We start from the raw sequence: 12,370 nt of genomic DNA, 5'->3' as shown, positions 1-12,370 counted from the left end.
TGGGAGGCCTGTACATAGAAATAGAACATAGAACAATACAGCACAGAACAGGCCCTTTGGCCCACAATGTTGTGCCGAACATTTGTCCTAGCTTAAGCACCCATCCATGTACCTATCCAATTGCCGCTTAAAGGTCACCAAAGAGTCTGACTCTACCACTCCCACAGGCAGCGCATTTCATGCCCCCACCACTCTCTGGGTAAAGAACCCACCCCTGACATCTCCCCTATACCTTCCACCCTTCACCTTAAATTTATGTCCCCTTGTAACACTCTGTTGTACCCGGGGAAAAAGTTTCTGACTGTCTACTCTATCTATTCCTCTGATCATCTTATACACCTCTATCAAGTCACCCCTCATCCTTCGCCGTTCCAATGAGAAAAGGCCTAGCACTCTCAACCTATCCTCGTACGACCTATTCTCCATTCCAGGCAACATCCTGGTAAATCTTCTCTGCACCCTCTCCAAAGCTTCCACATCTTTCCTAAAGTGAGGCAACCAGAACTGCACACAGTACTCCAACTGTGGCCTAACCAAAGTCCTGTACAGTTGCAACATCACTTCACGACTCTTGAATTCAATCCCTCTGCTAATGAACGCTAATACACCATAGGCCTTCTTACAAGCTCTATCCACCTGAGTGGCAACTTTCAAAGACCTATGAACATAGACCCCAAGATCCCTCTGTTCCTCCACCACACTAAGAACCCTACCGTTAACCCTGTATTCCGCATTCTTATTTGTCTTTCCAAAATGGACAACCTCACACTTGGCAGGGTTGAACTCCATCTGCCACTCCTCAGCCCAGCTCTGCATCATATCCAAGTCCCTTTGCAGCCGACAAGAGCCCTCCTCACTATCCACAACTCCACCAATCTTCGTATCATCTGCAAATTTACTGACCCACCCTTCGACTCCCTCATCCATGTCATTAATAAAAATTACGAACAGCAGAGGACCCAGAACTGATCCCTGCGGAACTCCACTTGTAACTGGGCTCCATGCTGAATAATTACCATCTACCACCACTCTCTGACTTCGACCGGTTAGCCAGTTTTCTATCCACTTGGCCAAATTTCCCTCTATTCCATGCCTCCTGACTTTCCGCATAAGCCTACCATGGGGAACCTTATCAAATGCCTTGCTAAAATGGAACCTTATCAAATGCCTTACTGTAATACAGCCCCAACAATGTAACTGCAGTCTTCTTATTTCTCCGCTCTATCCATAACATCTCACTGCTCAAGCCCTTCATAGTTGTTCCTTTAGCACAGCCGTGATATCATCCCTGACCAGCAATGCAACTTCTCCCCCCACCTTTTACTTCCCTCCCTGTCCTGTCTGAAGGGTCTATATCCTGGAACATTTAGTTGCCAGTCATGCCCTTCTTTCAACCAAGTGTCTGTGATCACAAGAACGTCATACTCCCAGGTACCAATCCAAGCCCTAAGTTCATCTGCCTTACCTACTATACTCCTTGCATTAAAGTAGATGTACTTCAGGCCACCAGTTCTTTGGCATTCATCCGCTCTCTGCCTACTCTTTGCCTTGGTAATGCTAACTTCATGATCCTTACAGTTTCTTGTTTCCACCTCAGTGTCTACTAACCTTCTCTTCTGGTTCCCAGTCCTCTGTCACATTAGTTTAAAACTAATCCAACAGCAGCAGCAAAAACTCCGCCAAGGACTTTAGTTCCAGTCTGGTTCAGGTGTAGACCATGCAATTTGTATTGGTCCCAACTTCCTCAGCACTGGTCTCAATGTCCAACAAATCTGAACCCCTCCCTCCTACACCATCCCTCAAGCCATGTGTTCATTCTAACTATTCTTTTATTTCTACGCTGGCTAGCTATGTGGCACTGGTAGCAATCCTGAGATCACTACCTGTTGAGGTCTTCCTGTTTAACTTCTCTCCTAGCTCCCTGAATTCTGCTTTCAGGACCTCATCTTGCTTTTTACTCATATCGTTGGTGCCTTTTATGCACCACGACAACTGGCTGTTCACCCTCCCCTTTCAGAATGGTCTGCAGCTGATCGGTGACATCCCTGACCCGAGCACCTGGGAGGCAATGTACCATCTGGGAGTCTCGTTTTTGGCCACAGAACTGCCTATCTACTCTCCTTACAATAGAATCCCCTATGACTATGGCCCCATGAGCTTTTTTTCCTGCCCTTCTGAATGGCAGTGCCTGCCATGGTGCCATGATCTTGGCAGCTGCTGCCCTCCCCTGGTGAGCCATTTCCCCAACAGAATCCAAAACAGTATACCTGTTTTGGAGGGAGATGACCGCAGGGGACACCTGCACTACCTTCCTACCTTTTCTCTCTCTCTTGGTCACCCATTCTTTGTCTCCCTCAGCAATTCTAACCTGCGGTGTGACCAATTCACTAAACGTGCTATCCACGACCTCCTCAGCATCGCGGATGCTCCGCAGTGAGTCCATCCGCAGCTCCAGAACAGTCATGTGGTCAAATAAGAGCTGCAGCTGGACGCACTTCATGCAAGTGTAAGAGTCAGGGACGTCAGCCATGTCCCTGAGCACCCACATCAAGCAAGACACACATGCCATGGGTCTGAGGTCCCCTCCCATTGTAAGCCTTAGCTTTATGTCAGCTAACTAAAACCAAACAATGCATTTAAGTATATGAAAGAACAAAAAACCTTGCCTTACAGAGCCCTTCTGGTCAGGAGGGGCAGCAGGAGGGAGATTCTATACGTGCAGTATCTCGGGTTTAGCTGCTGCCCAAATATATATTAAGTCCTTATCTTCCCAGCAACCTCCTGATCTCCAACATCACCTCCGTTCTGTCTCCCACTGCTCCTAGACGGGAACAAATTCTGCAGTTTATCCAAGTCACTCTGCAACCTGCAACATTCTTCCACACTGTCTACCACTCCACTGACTTTAGTGTCATCTGCAACCTTACTAACCCATCCATCTATGTCTGTGTCCAAGTCATTTTTAAAAATGACAACCAGCAGTGGTCCCAAAACAGATCATTGTGGCACACCACTAGTAACTGGACTCCAGGCTGAATATTTTCCGTCAACCACCACTCGGTGCCTTCTTACAGAAAAGCAGTTTCTAATCCAAATTGCTAAATTGCCCTTAAGACAATAGACAATAGATAATAGGTGCAGGAGTAGGCCATTCTGCCCTTCGAGTCTGCACCACCATTCAATATGATCATGGCTGATCATCCTTAGTCAGTATCCTGTTCCTGCCTTATCTCCATAACCCTTGATTCCACTATCTTTGAGAGCTCTATCCAACTCTTTCTTAAATTAATCCAGAGACTGGGCCTCCACTGCCCACTGGGGCAGAGCATTCCACACACCCACCACTTTCTGGGTGAAGAAGTTTCTCCTCATCTCTGTCCTAAATGGTCTACCCCGTATTTTTAAGCTGTGTCCTCTGGTTTGGCACTCACCCATCAGCAGAAACCTGTTTCCTGCTTCCAGAGTATCCAATCCTTTAATAATCTTATATGTCTCAATCAGATCCCCTCTGTCTTCTAAACTCAAGGGTATACAAGCCCAGTCGCTCCAATCTTTCAACATAAGATAGTCCTGCCATTCCAGGAATTAACCTCGTGAACCTACGCTGCACTCCCTCAATAGCCAGAATGTCTTTCCTCAAATTGGAGACCAGAACTGCACACAGTACTCCAGGTGTGGTCTCACCGGGGCCTTGTACAGCTGCAGAAGAACCTCTTTGCTTCTATACTCAATCTCTCTTGTTATGAAGGCCAGAATGCTATTAGCCTTCTTCACTACCTGCTGTACATGCATGCTTACCTTCATTGACTGGTGTACAAGAACACCCAGATCTCTTTGTACTGCCCCTTTACCTAAATTGATTTCATTTAGGTAGTAATCTGCCTTCCTGTTCTTGCCACCAAAGTGGATAACCATACATTTATCCACATTAAACTGCATCTGCCATGCATTTGACCACTCACCTAACCTGTCCAGGTCACCCTGTAATCTCCTAACATCCTCCTCACGTTTCACCCTGCCACCCAGCTTAGTATCATCAGCAAATTTGCTAATGTTATTACTAATACCATCTTCTATATCATTAATGTATATTGTAAAAAGCTGCGGTCCCAGCACTGATCCCTGCGGTACCCCACTGGTCACTGCCTGTCATTCCAAAATAGAGCCGTTTATCATATTCTTTGTTTCCTATCAGCCAACCAATTTTCAATCCAAGTTAGTACTTTGCCCCCAATACCATGCGCCCTAATTTTGCTCACGAACCTCCTCTGTGGGACTTTACCAAAAGCTTTCTGAAAGTCCAGGTACACTACATCTACTGGATCTCCCTCTCCATCTTCAGAGTTACATCCTCAAAAAATTCCAGAAGATTCGTCAAGCATGATTTCCCCTTCATAAATCCATGCTGACTCTGACCTATCCTGTTACTACTATCCAGATGTGTCGTAGTTTCATCCTATGCTTCTGAGGATCCTAGGATCTGTTTTGGGACCACTGCTGGTTGTCATTTTTATTAATCCCATGCTTCCGCATTTTCTTCAAATGCCTACCATGTGGAACCTTATCACAGGCTTTACTGAAGTCCATATACACCACATCCACTGCCCTACCTTCATCCACACGCTTCTCAAAAAGCTCAATGAGGTTTGTGAGACATGACCTGCCCTTGCCGAAACCACGTTGACTATGTCCATTCAAATTGTTGCTTGCTAGATGATTATAAATCCTATCCCTTATAATCCTTTCCAAAACTTTTCGTACAATAGATGTAAGGCTCACTGGTCAATAATTTACTTGGGTCATCTCTACTGCCCTTCCTGAACAAGGACACAACATTTGCAATCCTCCAGTCCTCTGGTACTAAACCTATAGACAATGATGACTCAAAGATCAAGTCCAAAGGCTCCGCCATCTCCTCCCTAGCTTCCCAGAGAATCCTCGGATAAATCCCATCTGGCCTAGGGGACTTACGTACTTTCAAACCTTCCAGAATTGATAACACCTCCCCCTTACTTACCTCAATCTTTTCTAGTCTAATAGCCTGTATCTCAGTCTTCTCCTCTACAATATTCTCCTTTTCCTGAGTGAAAACCGTTGAGAGATATTTATTTAGCATCTCTCTTATCTTCACAGGGTCCACACACAACTTCCCACTTCTCTCTTTGACTGGCCCTATTCCAAACCTAGTCAGCCTTTTATTCCTCACATATCTATAGAAAGCTTTAGGGTTCTTCTTTATTCCACCTGCTAAAGACTGTTCGTGTCCCCTTCTTGCTCTTCCTACTCTCTCTTTAAATCCTTCCTAGCTAATCTGCAACTCTCGATCGCCTCATCTGATCCATCTTATCTCAACATCACACAGCCCCCCTCCCCCCTCTTCCGCTTAACAAGAGATGCAGTTTTTTTAGTAAACCACAGTTCCCTTATCTTATCACTTCCTCCCTGATTGACAGCGACATACCTATTAAGGACATGGAATATTTGTTCATTAACCCAGCTGCACATTTTGATTATCCCCATCCTCTGCATTTTGCTACCCCATTCTATGCCTCCTAAGTCTTGCCTAATCGCATTATAATTGCTCTTCTCCCATCGATAACTCCTGACCTGTGGCATTTATCTATCCCTTTCCATCGCTAAAATAAACATAACTGAATTATGGTCACTCTCTCCAAAATGCTCACCTACCACTAAGTCAAACATCTGGCATGGTTCGTTGCCAAGTACCAGATCCAGTGTGGCCTCTCATCTTGTCAGCCCTTTGACAAACCCTCCTGCACACATTGGACAAAAACTGATCCATCCAACGTACTAGAGTTATAGCATTTCTAATCAATTTTTGGGAAGTTAAAGTCCTCCATAATGACCACCCTGTTCTTTTCACTCATACCCAGAATCGTTTTGCTAACCCTCTCCTCCACAACCCTGGAACTTTGTGGAGGCCTATAAAAAACTCCCAGCAGTGTGACCTCTCCTCCCTCTTTCTAACCTCAACCCATATCACCTCAGTAGATGAGTCCTCGTCAAAAGTTCATTCAGCCACTGTTACACACTGTCCTTGACTAACAAAACCACACCTCCCCCTTTTTTACCACCTTCCCTGATCTTAATGAAAGATCTAAACCCTGGAACCTGCAACATCCATTCCTGACCCTATTCTATCCATGTTTCTGTAGTGGCCACAACATTGAAGCCCCAGGGTACCTATCCATGCTGCAAGCTCACCTACCTTATTTCAGATACTCCTGGCACACTTCAAACCAGCTTCGTGTCTGCTAGCACACTTCTGTGACTATGAAATCCTGTCCATGTCCTCCCTACTCACATCTTCCTGTGCACTGGAACTGTATAGGTCCCCATCCCCCTGCTGAGCTAGCTTAAACCCACGCAAATAGTACTAGCAAATTTCCCACCCAGAATATTAGTACCCCTCTGGTTCAAGTGAAGACTGTCCTGTTTGTAGAGGTCCCACCTTCCCCAGAATGAGTCCCAAATGAGGCTGGTCACCTCTCTCCTCAGGACCCCAAAGACATGGTCCGAAACATCACAGACCCTGGCACCTGGGAGGCAGTACACCAACGGTGAGTCTCTTTCGTTCCCAACAAACCTTCAATCTGACCCTCTAACTATTGAGTCCCCAATGATTAATAGTCTCCTCCTTTCTCCCTTACCTTCTGTGCAACAGGGACAGACTCTGTGCTAGATACCTGCATCCCAATGCATGCCCCTGGTAAGTCATCTCCCTCAACAGTATCCAAAACAGTATGCTTGTTTTTCAGGGGAACGACCACAGGAGATCCATGCATTGACTGTTTCCCTCTTCGAACAGTCACCCAGCTTTCTTCGTGCCTAGGGGTAACTACTTCCCTGTAACTCTTATTCATCACAGAGTCTGCCTCCTGAATAATCCGAAGTTCATCCAGCTCCTGCTCCAGTTCCCTAATGCGGTCTTGGAGGAGCAAGAGTTGGGTGCATTTCCTGCAGATGTACTTGGATGGGACACTAATGGCGTCCCTCACCTCAAACATCATAGACAATAGACAATAGGTGTAGGAGTAGGCCATTCTGCCCTTCGAGCCAGCACCACCATTCATTATGTTCATGGCTGATCATCCTCAATCATGCAGGAGGTGCATCGGTAGGGTCTCGGGTTTAGAAAACACTCACTTATATAGTTGAGGGGAGAAATAAAAGTCCCTCCTTTCCCAGAAACCTCTTCTCTGATGTCAGATATAAAGATTTAAATTATGACTCACCTTTCCTGGCAGGCCCCTGGTCCAAGCTCCCACTCTTCCTGCTGCTGAAAACAGAAATGAAAAGCTTTATGTCATCTTATGTGTTCCTGAAGGGGTTGAATCAGTTTCACTTAGTTAAGCTTAAATTTTCAGTCATATTGTAAAAGTGAATGGTAACCACAGATTTATGAAGTGCAGCTTCTATGCTTCTAGCCTGCCTACCAGTGAGGAATTAGAGGGGGTCAGATTACCACTAAATGCAGCAGTGATAAAGGTTACGAAATAACTCTACAGTGGTCGGTATCCCATCATAAAGTCACCCAAAATTTTCACATGAAAAGTTTTTGACTATGGTACTCGACTTATAGACTCATACAGAGTCGGGCACCAGTGAAGTATCACTGAGACTCCACCTTTTGTTTGTGACAGTCAGGATTCTCTGATTGGGGATGTTAACCTAGGGAATCAGGGAACTCTTATTCTGTGATATTTAGCTGGCTAACCTCATTGCAATGACTTCATCCCTTACATTCTGAGTCCATCGGCATCAGCTGGTCCATTTTTTATGAAAGACATCTGGGTGGTTTAGAATGGGGTCAGGTTTATTTGACTTGGCATCCAGCGTGGGCAGTGTGTAACACACGGGAGCTCACATCTTTTATCTGAAGCACCTTGGTAGATTTTCATTCCATTCTCACAGAGGTACAGATGTCAAGGTGGCTACTTGTGTCATGTCCAAGTCTGATTCGGAAGACTCAAAATGTTTGACAGACATGGTTCCAGCAGCATTTCCAAAAGTTCCAAAGGGCAGGACATGTTTTGCTCCCACGTTTGCAGCTTTCAAATGGTCCAAATTATTCAAAATTGTTCACTTACCTCAATTTTGTCACATCACTGACCCTGACTTTGCATTCACTATGCCTGTTATCCTGCGGGGCCATTTCCATGACTCTTGCACCAAGCTGTCTCTCTGTCACCTGCCAGAATGTTGGGTTAGGCACTGGAGTCCCTGGTGTCACTTCAATCCCCCCTCCCCACTTACCAGGTCCAGGAAGATAAGACTTAGCCTGATACAGAGTCTTCTACCAGTTTTATCCCTCTAGTTGCATGTGGGGTGGTCCTAAAATTAATCCAGAACCATGACAATTTGGTATCTAGTAAGGTTGTTTCTTCAATCTGACCTTTAAAGTTTGGACTGCTCTTTCTGCCAAGCCATTAGATGGCAGATGGTATGTATTATGAAGGGGAGGTCAAACCCCTCTGATAATTAAAACTGAAATACAAGCCCCAATCTGTTACAGTGGCAGTAGGGCCCCCTTCTGATAATTAAAGCTGAAGCATCCAGAGAAGCTCACCTCTTCTTGTAATCTGTTAAAGGAAATGTGAACATTGGTATAACGTGCCTCTCACCCCCCGCCCCCATCAGTTATAAAGGAGTGATTAAATGGAAGAAATCCCTGATACTCACTTTATAAGCAACAAGTAACTACTTATTTACTTAACCTTAACAGTGAACAAATTAACCGAACTACCAACAAACCAAATAATTCTCCCTAACCACTAATTAGCCCCTAACTGGACAAAATTCTACTGATATGCTGTTCCAGTAAACAAATGTCCCATTTATATAAATCCAAGTAATAAGAAAACTGAATTAAAACTTAGATTCTCAAAGCCTATATAGGATGTGTCTTTTGGAATGTTCTGCCTTCTCAACTCTCTCCAGTCACAAACAACCTTTTTCCACTGATCTTTTTGTCAGGCAGGTTTTTTCTGTGAATTCTTCAGTTAGGACATTTAGCGAGAATTCTCTTAGATAGAAATGCCGTGGTACCTTTTATGGATGGATGATGTTTTATTAGTTAACTTAGAGATTTCTGTGAGAGCGAGATGCTTATTCCTCAGTTTGCTTTCGCCTGATTTCCAAACACCCTACTTTTTTATATCTTGCATGACATATTGATTTTTGTACAATAGTATTGGTCTAAAATTGTCAAAACTATCAATTGGTTTTCGGTTTCTAAGTGCTTGGTTTAAATTAATTGGCTGATATTCAAACTAGTTTCCAAAACATCAAATCAAATGTCAGGTTTCTAATCACACAGCCAATTGGTACATGTTTCAATTTTATAACTATCTTTAAGTTTTCAGCTGCTTACCGACACATTATCTTCAAACTTAGACATACCCTCTAACTCTTAAAGGAGTAATGCATCCTTTCCCCCTTTTCATTTTTACAAACAAATACCAGCTTCCTGCCTTCCACTTCACGAGTACTCTACTTCATAACATGTTGTGCTATTATGTTGAATCCCATCCCCTGCAGGTAAATGATGACCCTTGATCTGTGACCAATATCTCCAGGACTTTGTTTGTCATACAAGACATGTGCAGTTTTTCTACCTCCTGTTTTTGACAAATGGAATCTATGCACTTCTAACCCTAACCTACATTTTCCTCCTCCAGATCATTTATATATACATTACAATGAAAGTCCCAACACTGATCCCAAAGGAACACCACCAGTTACTACCTCCATTCCGAAAAGCACTGTTCTACTGCTACTCTGCCTTCTATGACCAAGCCAGTTTCGTAAACATCTGGCCAACTCACCTTGGAGACTCTACCTCTGTACCAGTCTGCCTTGAAGTACCTTATAAAATGCTTTATTAAAGTCCATATAGACAACATCCACTGCCCTTCCCTCATCAACCATTCTTGTCATCTCCTCAAAATGTTCAATCAGGTGAGACATGACCTTCCGCGCACAAGCCCATTCTGCCTATCACGAACAAGACCATATACTTCCAAATGTGAATATATCCTGTCTCTCAGTATCTTCTCCAACAGCTTCCCCACCACTGATGTCAGGGTCACTGGCCTTTAAATACCCAAATTATCTCTGTTTCCCTTCTTAAATAAAAGGGATAACATTGGTCATTCTCCAGTCCTCTGGAACCTCGCCTGAGGTCGAAGAGAGTGCAAAGATATCTGTTCAGGCCCCAACTTTTTCCTCCCCTGCCTGCAACAGTATCCTGGAATACACTCTAGGGAAATATCTATCTTAATGTACTTCAAGATACCCAATACTTCCTCCTTTATTTTATTCACCTGCCCAAGAGTATTCACAAGCCTTTCCCTAATGTCACCATCCCTCTCATCCCTTTGGTGAATACTGATGTAAAGTACTCATTAAGAATCTGGCCCATTTCTTCTGGCTCCACACATAACATCACTCTTTATCTGTGAGTGAGCCTCCTCTTTCCCTAGCTACCCTTTTGCTCCTAATATATGTGTAAAATGCCTTTGGACTGTCCTTAACCTTGCTGGCTGAGGATATTCATAGCCACTTTAAGCACTCCTAACTTCCCATTTGAACATCTTCCTACTATCTTTATATTCTTCAAGGATCTTGTCTGTTTTTAATTACCTAGATCTTAGGTATGCTTCCTTTCTTTTGACTAAGGTGATAATGTCCCTTGTCATCCAAGATTCCCGATTCCTGCCATTCCTGTCCTCCATTTTCAGCAGCAGTACCAGGGCGGAGAGACAGAGGATCAGTGGGCTGCCGGGAGGGGAAATTCCTTTAAAAACTTAATAGGTTAGGGTAAGGGTTAGTGGGTTTGGGTTAGGGTTAGGGGTTACCTGTGATAGGGTCAGTGTTACCTGCGATAAGGTTAGGATTTGGGTTTTTAGAATCAGGATGGTTTGGGTTAAGGTCAGAGGGTTAGAGTTAGGGTTTGGGTTCAGGTTAGGGTACGGATTAGTGTAGAATAAGGGTTAGAGTGAGGAGGCCCGTGTTCACCTGATATAGGGTTAAAGTTTTTAGAGTCAGGATGGTTTGGGTTAAGATTAGGATGATTAAGATCAGGGGGTTAGGGGTTAGGCTTAGGGGTTATTGACAGTGTTAGAGTTAGGATGAGCGTGAGGGAGGCCTGTGTTCACCTGCAATAGGGTTAAGGTTTTTAGAGTCAGGATGGTTTGGGTTAAGGTTAGGATGGTTAAGGTCAGGGGGTTAGGGTTAGGGTTGGGGTGAGGGTGAGAGTTATGTTTTAGGGTTAGGGTGATGGTTTTGGTGTTAGGGTTTAGGGTTAGTGGTTAAGGTTACAATAGTCTAAGGATTATGCTTAGTCTCAGGGTTAGTGTTAGGGTTATGGTGAGCGTTAGGGTTAGGATTAGACTCAGGTTTAGGGTTAAGGTAGAGTTAATCTCACTTGCGATAGGCTTAGGGTTAGAATTAGGGCTAGGGTTAGCGTTGGCTTTTGGGTTGTGGTTAGGGTAAGGCTTGGGGCTAGTGTCAGGGGTTAGTTTAGGGTTAGGACGAGTGTTAGGTTCAGAGTTAGCACTAGGGTTAGGGTCTCTTGCCATAAGGTTTTGGGTTAGGCTAGGATTAGGTTAAGGTTAGGTTAGGGCGGGGCTAGGGTTAGGGTTCGGGCCAGCGCTTGGTCCAGGGTTAGGGTTAGGGGTCTTAGGGTCAGGGTGCTTATGGTTAAGCTTAGGATGATTAAGATCAGGAAGTTAGGGTTAGGGTTAGGGTTGGGTTTAGGTTTAGGGTTAGGGTTAGATTTGTAGGGTTATGGTTACGGTTAGTTTTCGGATTAGGGATTGTGTTAGGGTTTAGGTGCTCGGGTTAGGGTTTTGGGGTTAGGGTTGAGAGGTTTCGGATTTAGAGATTAGGATCAGGGTTGGGGTAGGGTTACGATTAGGGTAAGTCTCACCTGCAATAGGGTTAGGTTCAGGGCTTGTGTTAGGTTTGGATCTGGGTTAGGTTCTGTGTTATGGTTATGGTTATGGTCAGGGTCAGGGTTAGCGTTAGGCGTGTGTGTCTGTGTGTGTGAGAGAGAGAGAGGTAAGCCTGTGCGATAGGGTTAGGGGTAGGGTGAAGCGGTGGAGGGTGTCGGGGGAAAGGCCTGTGATAGAGTTAGGGTAAGGGTAAGGTGTAGTGTTAGAGCTCGATCTAGGGGTAGGGTTGGGGTTAGTGTCAGGGAGGAGAAGGCTTAGGGTACACATTAATAGACAATAGACAATAGACAATAGGTGCAGGAGTAGGCCATTCAGCCCTTCGAGCCTGCACCGCCATTCAATATAATCATGGCTGATCATTCCTAATCAGTATCCTGTTCCTGCCTTATCTC

The sequence above is a fragment of the Chiloscyllium plagiosum genome, unplaced genomic scaffold, assembly GCF_037043375.1.
Source record: "Chiloscyllium plagiosum isolate Xiang-an unplaced genomic scaffold, Cpla_swu_hap1 HiC_scaffold_17, whole genome shotgun sequence".
NCBI classification, from domain to species: Eukaryota; Metazoa; Chordata; class Chondrichthyes; order Orectolobiformes; family Hemiscylliidae; genus Chiloscyllium; species Chiloscyllium plagiosum.
Note: the sequence above shows the minus strand (reverse complement) of the source record.